The sequence below is a fragment of the Agelaius phoeniceus genome, chromosome 1 (assembly GCF_051311805.1).
Source record: "Agelaius phoeniceus isolate bAgePho1 chromosome 1, bAgePho1.hap1, whole genome shotgun sequence".
Lineage (NCBI taxonomy): Eukaryota > Metazoa > Chordata > Aves > Passeriformes > Icteridae > Agelaius > Agelaius phoeniceus.
The window spans coordinates 29,608,321-29,620,171 of record NC_135265.1 but is presented as its reverse complement, the minus strand read 5'-3'; the positions used below and the strand labels follow the sequence as shown (position 1 = coordinate 29,620,171).

General features: G+C 35.4%; 1 protein-coding gene across 1 annotated transcript in view; it reads left to right on the top strand.

Moving 5' to 3' along the window:
* The first annotated feature begins 2,735 nt into the window (after positions 1–2,735).
* DGKB (diacylglycerol kinase beta) overlaps positions 2,736–11,851 on the top strand; it is a 378,520-nt gene continuing 369,404 nt past the window's right edge. Inside the window, exon 1 of the mRNA XM_077175541.1 lies at positions 2,736–2,890. The gene's annotated coding sequence lies outside the window, so the exon portion shown is untranslated. The remainder of the gene's footprint in view (positions 2,891–11,851) is intronic.

The following is an 11,851-nucleotide window of genomic DNA, read 5'->3' as shown; positions in this document are numbered from 1 at the left end:
TTAACTGACTTGAATGCCAGGCAAAGTTGTAACAATTGTTTTTAAACTGTTGGGGTTTTTTCCTACATTGGTCAGCTAGGAGGCTTGCTGTCTGATCCTACTATGAACTCTTGAAATAAAATTGACTTGTGTTTTCACTAATGTGATTTGTTCTGAACAAGTCCATTTAGATGTGCTTGTTACATGGAAAGTAAGTGGTATCAGCAAGGAAGACATGCTAAAGATTTAAGCATTAAAGTGTGAGTGAAGACTCAGGGAACTTATGGCTTCAGTTGTCCTGTATATTTAGGTTTCCTATTATTTCCAGAGTTGTTCTTATTACTTTGATGAAAAATTGTTTCTAATTTCACCATGGTGTTTAAATGAGATCATTTGACTTTTAAAGCAGTCAATCAGAGAATAATTTCAGGTCAGTACTGAGCCTCTGTCTTGTATTGTTCTGTAAAGGATTGGCATGTTACATAATGGTAACAATGAAGAATGCAGTGTCAGATGATTAAGAGGAGCAGCTGGTAGATGCTGTTTCTCTGTTGGCCTTCTGGATGAGTAATTGGCAAAGAAAGGTATCAGCTTTGAAGAACAACTTTAAAAATAACTACTAAAATATTCCAATATTTATAATGCTATCAACAATATCTTGCAATTTAGTAATTAAAAAATTTAAATAATATTTTTCCTTTACTTTATAAGGAAATAAAGCATTTTATTGTTTTGAATCCTTAATGCACTACTTAGACTACTTATTTACAATTTGCATGGTTAAATCAGTGCAGCTGGTTTTCTACTTAAACATATAAACACTATGATATAAATATACCTGACTTTGTGCCAAGTACCAACTCACAGGACAAGACTCTGATCTATTACTCATCCTTTATGATATAGCTCTGGTCAAATTTTTCAAAGCCTATAATATAATCATTTAGGGATAGTAATAAAAGGCCTGAGGCAGTCAGGCCTCCCATTAACTGCTGCTGATAGCAAAGAGCCTAAGTCTTGTTTATCAGGTAGTGCAGTAATTGCATTTCAGAATAGAAGGCAGCCTTTCTGCTGAGTATACCCTTAAAATTAAATGTGGCAATGTAAGCACTGAAACTTGAACTGTTCTGTGCGGCTTTGTTTAGGAACATCCTAAGAAAAAGGCTGTAGTTTGACCACTTGAGAATAGCTACTGTTCCTTTGTGAGCACATATATTCTGACTTTTAAAGGCATTTATTGCTTATGAAGTCTTTGATTAGAGGTATTTGGCAAATTATAGATTGTAGTAACTTTTCTCATCTAAATCCACTACCATAACGTTTGAGTGGGTGTGTATATGAATCCATATTTATTTATGACAGGATGAGCTTTTAAAGAGACCCAGGCAAAATTATTTGTCTGTTTGAGATAACTATAGGTCATGGTAGAAATAAATAATGTGGATGATAGCTAATGGGTAGAGAGAGGCACCTTTGGAGGATGAGTAATCCCAGTTAACAAAGATGTTCATATGGCAGAGTGAATTGCCTTTTCAGGCTGTGTGGAGTACAGCTGACTAACCTGAACTACAGACCTAGTGTGGCTAATATTAAATGATAGAAAATGTAGCATTTTTTTCTAAAAGTTATCCCAGTTTTCTGTATTTCTCTTTTTTCGATTGTGGCTTTTATTTCAAACGTTTACAATTACAAATCCATTAAATGTTCAAGATATGGGAACATACTGGATTTATTTAGTAGTAGTATATTATTTCCTTTTTGTTTAGAAACTGGAGAGATGTATTGGATTAATTACTTAACATGTTGAATAAAAAGGAAAAAACAGGTGGTGAGGTTCAGAATTCAAGCTATTTGTGAGTGGTAAAGAAAACCAGAAAACTTTTTTTTTTCCGTAATGCAACTTGAAGGAAGAATTTGAAATTAACAGCAAAATTTATCATTCTTTGTCTGAAAATTATTTATATTATCAACACAACAATTACGAGTAGCCTTGGCAGATTAGATTGGTAAGAGGTGAACTGCAGCTTTTTCTTACTTTTAGTGCAAAAAAAAGTGGAATATACACTTTATGTCTTGGGACATAAAGTGCTATATGATTGTATGTCATGTAGCAATTACTGACAGAAAATGTGAAAAGCTTCAGGAGGGTGACAAGTTGTGCATTGAAAATAGATGCTATGATGATGTGAAGATCATGAAACCAGGATTTTAGTGGACATACAGTATTTTCCCAGAAAAATTTACTTGAGACTGAGAATATATCACCTTTTTCAAGGGAACCATTTTCTTCTCCTTCTGCTATATGTATAGTACTTTACACTATAAATAACCCTTATTTGAAAAAAATATTATGAGAATAGAGTCACAGAATCAGATCTAGGAGGTCTCTGTTATACTAACAAATAACAGAGACTTTAATTTGTAGAAAGAAATTTTGTGGTCAAACTTCTTTGTTTTGTATTCTTTCAGTTTTGTAATATTTTAGTTTCAGTATTTTTTGTTTGTTTGCTTTTTTTTAAACCAGGCTGCTTACAACCAAAATAATTAGTGCAGTCTCATTTGAATTAAAGAATAGTGCAAAAAATAAATTATCTGGTGAGACTTGAAAAGCAAGTCAACACAAAACACACTCAGGAATCAACGCTGGTGTTGTCTCCAGAAAAATTGCTGTACTGATTGTCATGAAGTATATTGATGTCACTGTCACTATGACAACATTGTGACAAGAACTAGACACTCTAGGCTACCTTGTAGAAAGGATCTGTCATCTATATTTTTTTTTTTTTTATATAAAGTAATAGAAATGAGAGCCTCTCCCCTAGCACAGGGTTTCATTTAGGGTTAGATGAATTGTTACAGGCATAGGATCAAGGTATTCCTGAACAAGTGACGAGCTGGCTTTTCAACACAGGTAAGAACAACATATTCAAATATAACAGGCTTTTACTTTTCAACTAGGAAAAAGAAGAAAAAAAATTCTCTCAAATAGAAACACTTGTATGCAGAAAACTGATGTTTTGATGTATTTCTCAAAAGTATGGCACGATTTTATAGCCAAGAATGTAAGAAACATTTGGAAGTAGTGTTTGTAATGTAACTTATAAAAAGGATGGTTTTCTTTTTCTACATGTGATTCTTTCTGCTCTTTTAATTTATAACAATCTCTCCAACTTTATGTAATTCTGGTTCTGTGTTATTTTAATGAAACCATAGAATCTGTGATATGCGGCACTTTTTCTTTCCTTTTTTTAAACTATTTTATCACCCACAGATATAGTTTATTTTCTCATTGTATATTTGTGTGATCTCTACTTTCTCATTGATTTGAATGTTTGTGTTTTCCCACATCAGAGGTACTACTTTGTGTCAGCATAACTTGAGAAAATTGCACTCTCTGGAAATACTACAATATTAAGAATATTTCCTGTGTTAATCTATGTGTTACTTTTTTTGCAAATATGTTCATCAACTATAGTGCTTTTTTCATATGTATTTTATATTTGCTGTTTTAAAACAGAGGTTACCAACATGATATCAACACGGAAAAACACCTAGATAAATTTTTCCCAGAGGTACTTGAATTCCTAGTAATTCCTGCGCAGATCATAAAAGTGTATTGGAAGTTCTCATGTTTGCTTTGATATCATCTAACTATGTAAGCCTAAGTGAGATGATTTATTATTAAGTCTGGCTCTCTTGATCTTGATTTCAGTTAAAACAATTAGCTCTTGTTGATTTCTAAGCAACATTGATAAGATACCATTTAAGACTAACATACTTATCTTAAAATGGTTATTACTTCAAAATAAAATTTTAGTCATTTATCAAATACAATATTCATTAATAAGAACAATGACAACTTTATAAGTTTCCTTTTTTCATTAATAATTATTCTGCTTTTCAACTGTTCATCAAATGAGACTAATTTAATTGGAAAACTGGATAAACCAAAAAGTTATAATTTACCTCATATGTACTCCTGGGACATTACTAAAAAAATGCAATATTGAGACAAGATTTTGTATATAAAGTTTCAAGACAGGCATATATATTCAGGAGTTAAAAAGCAATCCCATATGAGGGGAAAAGCTATCAGGTTAACAGCAGTAGTCACTACACCCTCAGTGCTTATTATACTGAGATAAAAAAAAAAAATCAGAGTGAGTTCTGTCTCCTCTAAATACAGGCTTGAAAAGTTTCTGTAATGCTGGGGAGCCCAATACACATTATCTTCTGAAAAAAACAAACCAAAAAACCCAAATAAACAAATAGAAACTTTCCTCCTCTACATCCATCAAAGAAGGGAATAGGACATCTGCTTTTAAAACAATTGTCCTAAGGTCTTGAGCAAGTTAGCTGGTCTCTTCCAAGTCATATACGTTCATTTAGGTTTTCTTGACTGAAATGTGTTAGATTACTTACCTTAAAAGCATTTTAAGATTGGGTGAAATTTCTGTTGAAAAATGTATGTTGAAGAGCTGTAAATTTTCACACCATAATTTCATTTAACAGTGCAGTGCAGTTAAGTCATATGAACATAAACCTTTTGCATAAAGGGATCAAGCAGCAACAAACAAGGGAGATGGTGTGGTCCTTTGGCTCTCTTTCACTCTGCACCATGTCAGATCACTCTAAAATGCCTTGTGTCTATCTAGCAGTGAGTTATAAGAAAACTTCTCCTCTTCCCAAATGCACTTAAGGCTCGGCTTTAGCTGAAAGATCTTATCCTAGTACCATAAAAGCAGAGGATGGGTATTTGCTCTGTGGATGGATTCTAGGCACAAGTGAGGTGGGAAGGCACCAGGGCAGGAGACTGCAGGAGCTGGCTTTTCCCATGAAGAACCTGAGTTACAAGCAGGCTGGATGGCAGGGCCCAGAGTGGTGGTGAAAGGTGCCACATCCAGCCAGCAGATGGTCTCTAGTGGGCTTGCCTAGGGGCTCAGCACTGGGCCCAGTCCTGTTTAATACCTTTACTGATGGTCTGGACGAGGGGATTGAGTGCACCTCAGTAAGATTGTGAATGACACTGTGTTGGCTGGGAATGTTGATCTGCTGGAGAGCAGGAAGGCTCTGAAGAGGGGTCTGGACAGGCTGGATTGATGGGCTGAGGCTGGTTGTATGAGGTTCAAGAAGGCCAAGTGCAGGTCCTGCAACTGGGTCACAAGGACCCCGGGCAGTCCTACAGGCTCAGAGAAGAGTGTCTGGAAAGATTTCCAGATATTAGTAGAAAATAACATGGGATTACTGGTGGACAGCCAGCTGAACACGAGCTCTCCCTGTTCCCAGGTGGCCAAGAAGGCCAATGGCATCCTGGCTTGTATCAAAAATAGCGTGGCCAGCAGGACCAGGACACACTGTAATGAGTATTGGTGATGCCACACCTCGAATCCTGTATCCAGTTCTGGGCCCTTCCCTTCAAGCAAAATATTGAGATGCTATCATATCTAGAGAAGGGCAGTGGAGCTAATGAAGGGTCTGGAGCACAAGCCCTGTGAGGAACAGCTGAAGGAGCTGGTGGTGTTTAGCCTGGAGGAAAGGAGGCTCAGGGGGGGCCCCAATCACTCTCTACAACCACCTGAAAGGAAGCTGTTGCAAGGTGAGGGTTGCTTTCTTCTCCTTGGCAATCATGGACAGGATAAGAGGACACAGCCTCAAGCTGCAAAGAGGAGGTTCAGGTTGAATATCAGGAAAAATTTCTTCATGCCAAAGGATTGCTAAATATTGGAACGGGCTCCTCAGGGAGGTGGGGGAGTCACCATCCCTGGAAGTGTTCAAGAAACTATCGGATGTGGCACTTTGTGCCATGGTCTGGCTGACAAGATGGTGATCGGTCGCAGGTTGGACTCAATGGTCTTAGAGGTCTTTTCCAACATAAATTATTCTATGTTTCTGTAAAAAACCCTTCTGCAGCTAGCAGAGGCTGAGGGGGTACATTGGCAAGGGCAGAGAGACTGCTCCCTCTCACAGAACAAGTTGCCATCTTCTACTGCTGGCTTCAGAATTTTCCAAGCCAAATTCCCTTGGGGTCCATCCTTGGTGAAGCATGTTCCATTTCAGCTGTGTTCAAGCCTTGTGTCCTTTGGAAAAGAAAATTTAGTTTTGGCCATGTTGTTGAAAAACCCAGAGCTGGTTCTATCACTGCATTTTTTTACTTCTGAGAGAGGTTAGTTTAACTCTGATGATGTTTTGTGATAGAAAGTTTGACAAATCATATCTGGTTGCTACTGACAGGCAGTGGGATTGAGGCCTTATTAAAATTTAAATCCTTTTAAAAACTTGCTTTGTTATCTCACCACTAAAAAGATAATTTACTAGCTCTAATTTATTAGATCAGTATAAAATAGAAAATAATATATTTCATCTGCAAATATAAATTTTGATTTTTGAAAAATAATTACATTAGTGGAATGACCGCATTATACAACTGTGCAATAACAGATTCTGTTCATGTTTTGAATTCTGGTAGAGCTTATAATATTTTCATGAATTTGATATTGAAACCTTCAGTACTTTAGAAAATAATAAATATTTGCAAAAAAATATAGAACAAGCCAGCATTTTCAGACCCAGATTTAAGTAACTATACCTATCAATTTATAGTGGTGCAAGCAGTAATATGTTTAGGAAAATAGAAAGAATAAGTTGTAGTCAGCACTGACTCTGATGTTTTTATGATTTTATGGTTATATTGTGTATTCTATTAATGAAAAGTATTTTGTAAACAATTCAGAAAGGATTAATATTCAGATTAATTAATATTAACAATGTGCTTTTAGAACATAACACAAATGTGAAGCTAATTCCTTCATTAGTGTTTCAAAATAAGCTGATTTTGCATTGTTTTGAATAAAGTTATATTCCATTTCCTCAGTTGCATATTTTCAAGATCATATTAAGAGGTATAAATCTTTAAAACAGCATTCTGAACAGCACCACTGTAAGACTGGTGCCTTTTTAGTAGGCATTTTCACCTGCTGAGTATACTCTAAATGGTAGTTTATGTTCCTCTCAGAAAAGATGATTTACTGCTTTTAATCATGTACGTGACCACACCTGAGGGAATGAAGCTGATTCTCTTATTTCTTTAACACTTCAGGGGAATTAGTGAATCCCTAAATATATGCAAACCACTAAAAAGCAAAGTTTTAAGCAAGGACATCGTACAGATTCTGTAGATAGTGCTGCAAGCTGTGATACACAGTTTGTGAAGAAATCAGTCTGAGCCTCAGTTACCTATAGGTAAACATTGTGCATAAAAATAAAAAAAAATTTAAAATACCCGAAACAAAAACAAACAAGAAAAAACACCAATCAAAGAGGAGGAACCAAAATACATTAATTACACAAATAAAAACCTTGGTTTGATAGTTATAAAGATGGAATAAGAACAGATTTTTTTTGCATTTAGAATGATGCTTCTATACAACCAGCCTCATTATTTACATGACTAGGAACTTATTCTGTGGGACTTTTCTTTCTATGAATAGTTAATATGTGCTGGAGTTTTTTGCACTGTGCTTTTTTGGTGGGTTTATTTTTCTTTTTAGATGCTGGTAGTTTTTTGTTTCTTTTTCATTGTTTTTTGTCAAGGAATTTAGATGATATAAACATTCATGTAGTATGTCTTGCTGATTATGAATTATGTATTTATGTATTTTTATACTTTTTGCTGCTGAGGGATTTTTTAGAATAACAGCTTTATTTGGAATTTAATTTTTTTACAGTGGCAACTTCAATTTTAAATTAATCGCATCTTGGCTTTAGCTCAGATCAATCCTCACATAACAATCATCCACAAAGGGAAAATTGCAAGTTCCCTTTTAGATTGCTTTTAATACTCTTCCATGATTGCCTCTTCAAAAACAAATGGGAAGATGATCCTCTATTTCAATTTCCCACTCAGCCCTGGAGTAGCTTCTTTTAACATGGTGGATACTTCACACAAATCTGCACTTTTTAAGAGAAGTATTTGAGAAAGGCATGTCTCCACATTTCTTTTACAGATGGCAGATTTGCTTCTAGTGTTCTTATCTTCTAAAATAACTGAGTGGCTAAAAGAGAAAGTCTTTTTCCTTGTGTTACTATATTCTTTTTTTGATCTGACATCTCCTCCATGATGAGATGGAGGCAAGCGAAACTGAGCATTTATAAAACATGTGCAATGTGTAATGGAAAATCTGAAAAATCAGAAATAAGGGATAAATTATCTGTTGTTCTGGTTACCAACAAGGGCCTTTGTGACACAAATGTTGTATGCTTTGTGTGCTGCAGGAATACTGAGACAGTTGCTGCATGCTGGGAGGTACACGTAGGAGAGATCAGATGAAAGATCCCAGTGAAATTTGCACTTAATCAGAGTGTGGATACGTAGTATTGTTAGGCAATTTTTCCCTAGAAGGGAAGAATAATTATTCTAGGTATTGATGGGTTAGTAATTATGGGACAATCAGGGCCATAGCTATATTGATGAACCACTGCTTCTCTTCTTTGTACAGTCCCTTTTTCTATTGCTTCTGTCTCAAAGCCTGTGAAGCTTGTGCTGTCTTGAAATGTCATTGCAAGGAGTAGTTGAGGTCTGAGATAATGTTGGACACTCACTGTGCATCTGCTCCTCAGCCCTTTGGTGTGGTAGTGTGTGCCTGTTTACAGCCCTCATCCAGAATGTGGGTCCCTTGATGATTTGTCTTGCCAGACTGCTTGTGAAGAGAGTGAGAAGGTTTCCTAGTCAGATTTGAATAATTATTTCTGCAGCACAGTTATTTTGTGGTATAAATCACATCACACACTCTCCCTTTCCCCAGAGAAAATATCCAGGTAACATCAGTAATACTGACAGTAGATATAAAGGCACCCATAAATAAAACCAGGAAAAAAAATAAGTCCTTTTACTTTTTGAATAGTTTTCTGATTCCTCTTGTCTCAGTGCATATAAGCAGCAATTTTTCCCAAATATTTATGTCTCTTCCAAATCTGAAAACTAATGATTGATGTAAGCTATGTTGCTACTGATGAATCAGTGCAAAACCTGCCAGATGTACTCACACATGACAGAGATCATAAAGAGCCTTCCCATAACTCAGTCCTGCCAACACTGGCCTCTTGACATTATTGCCTTTTGAGAGATATGTACTTGTTAACATTACTTAAATCCAGTATATATCCCACTTTAAAAAATGGTGAGATTAATATAATTTTTAAATAATAGCAATGAAAAATGTATTTGTAAGTAGATTGTGTTTTGAAAATCTCTGATAACTTAAAATTTATATGGTGTCTTACATGTTTAAAGCACCGTGGAAGTACTAATTTGTTTTCCACTTCTAGCTTGTAGCTAAACAATAGACCTAAACAATTTTATGATAAGTGGGAAAGCAAAAAAGTGGGAGAGCAAAAATTAACAATGTAGTGAAACGTTCCAGATAAGAGTTTAGGAAATGTGTTCCCAAAGCTATCACCAGCCATACAGGATGCACTGATTCTAAGATTACAATTTTGACTGTAGTCTTGCTATAAAGGAACTAAAGCAGAAATGGTATAAAACATTTAGCATTCCTGCTAGGAATTGTTAGTTGTAGGGAAACACTTACAATGTATTCTGTGTTGTGAGCTACATGGGTTGTTTATTTGTGTGGTTTGGGGTTTTTGAGTATTTTTTTTCTGATTATTGAAATAGTATCATTTCATCATTTTAATCAGTGGCATCATTTGATAATAAATAAATAATAAGAATGACTGTGTTTGGTGTACTATCTTTCAGGATTTTTTTCCAAGTAGATATAAAGGCCTTTGGATGGTCTAATTGCTGCAAATGTGAGTTGAATTTATCATTGATTTAATGAATAAACTTTTAGGGATTTCTGTTTTAATGTGAGCTTGCTAGCCAGGTAGGCTGCTAGATCTTTTTTCATGTTCAGTCAGCTTTATTGATTTCTGTGAATTATTAAGGAAGCTTTTTTATCACTAGCTACATACAATTTTTTCATCTGTGAAAATATATTCACAGAGTTGTTGCAGAAATAAGCCATAATTTAATAATTTTTTTCAAAGGAAAGCCTCTTTGAATTGAATTTCCTTTTTTTTTCTTTTTTTGTTTGGGTTGTTTGTTTGTCTGTTCTCTAAAATTTTACTACTTAGGGTACCTTTATACTGCACTATATTTCAGCTTGCTTGTCTAACACCAAAAATCTGGAAATTACTGAACAGTGTACAAGTAAATTATTAAATTATCTTATTGCTAACAACAGACCCATTGTGAACACATTTTCTTTGCTTTCTGTATTGGAAAAACTATATCAAGAACTAGGGGTATCCAAACTGTGGTCAAGGATGGATGCCCCAGTTTGTGATCCATCATTTGCACATGCCTTGCCTGTGCTCCATCCTTTCCCTCTCACAGGAGAACAATACTGCAGTCTTCCCCACCCATACCACAGCTACATGGTGGGAACAGTTCTAAGTCCCTTAACTATTTAACTATATAGATATTTTCTGTAACTTATGCTGTTTATATATACACGTGAAAACAATGTTATAATGCATTCAGTTATCTTACACATTTAAGTACATTAATTTAATGTTAGTATATTTTAAGCATCATGTTAAATAAACACCTTAATTCTTAATGCAGGTGTCTAGGAATTACATGCTCAGTGTTTCCAGGTTTTCCTGTGTTTAGTTACAGTTGGTGAATGAAATTACTGACAAAAGTCAAGTTTTGCCATTTTCCCCTAAGACTTGCATTATGTCATGGGCCAGTCTCTGTTCATTGTAACAAAGTCATTCATCACAGCAACTCCTATGACAGAATGGTGTAATTTTATCCTGTATATAATCTGTGGGCAAAGAAGCTATAAAATGCAGTGAAGCACATTAAAGTCTTTATGTGAAACAGGTAAATACTGGCAACCTCTGATCTGGTTCTGCATCTCTCCTGCTTCCCACGGGAATTACTGCTGAAGGTTGCCTGATCCTCTGAGCTGCTATCACACAGAGTAGCTTCCTTGGAGAGCTGTACTTTATCAAGGAAGCATCCAGTCCTTGCAGATGTTAGCTGTGCTGCCCTCCTCTGCTGCCTGGCTGAAGAAAGGGCTGTAGCAGCTCCAGTGTGGGCTGCATTGGGGTGGCTTTGTGGCACTTAACTTGTGCACAGACAGAGCTTCTTCCAAGCAGGCCTCTGCAAAAGTGTCTTGGAAATGACAAGGTTGTGGGATTACAGTGCTCTCTCTTTCTTGCTGTCTTTTGACAACATTATTTCATGAAATTTCAGTGAAATCCAGAAATAAGTTTGTAGGAAAATTTGTTTTGAGATGGGAGTTTTGATTGGAGTATGACTTATCTGAATTGACAGGTGTCTTTTAGAGGGTTCTGAGCTTCCCTCTTCTGCTACAAAAGCAGAGAGAATAATAAGTGGGTTGAATGAGTATTAATGTGGCATCTAATACATTCTTTGTATGTAGACAGAAGAATGACAATATTTAGAGATTAAATAAAATAAAAATTGGGTGAAGGGATGTGGCTGGATTAAGTAAACTAATTAGGAAAGAACCTCTGGTCAGTAATAAAGTAGTTTTCACCTTTGAAAAAGAAAAATACACTGCAAAAGCACCAGATAAATAATCTTGACTTCAAATTGAAAAGCTTTAAAGTACCTCAAAAATATGATGTAGTCAATAAAATTTTGATGGGAGTTTTAAAGTAGAAATTATTCTTGTATATGCATGACTAAGTATCCTTTCAGTTAGAAAATGGAAAACTAAATCTCATAAAGGTTGGCTCTACCATGACATGGGCAATATATCTTCTCTAAAATAGTTATGAGAGTTCTGCAATATTAGACAAAAGTCCCAATAACAAAGTGAAAATACAAGTAGAA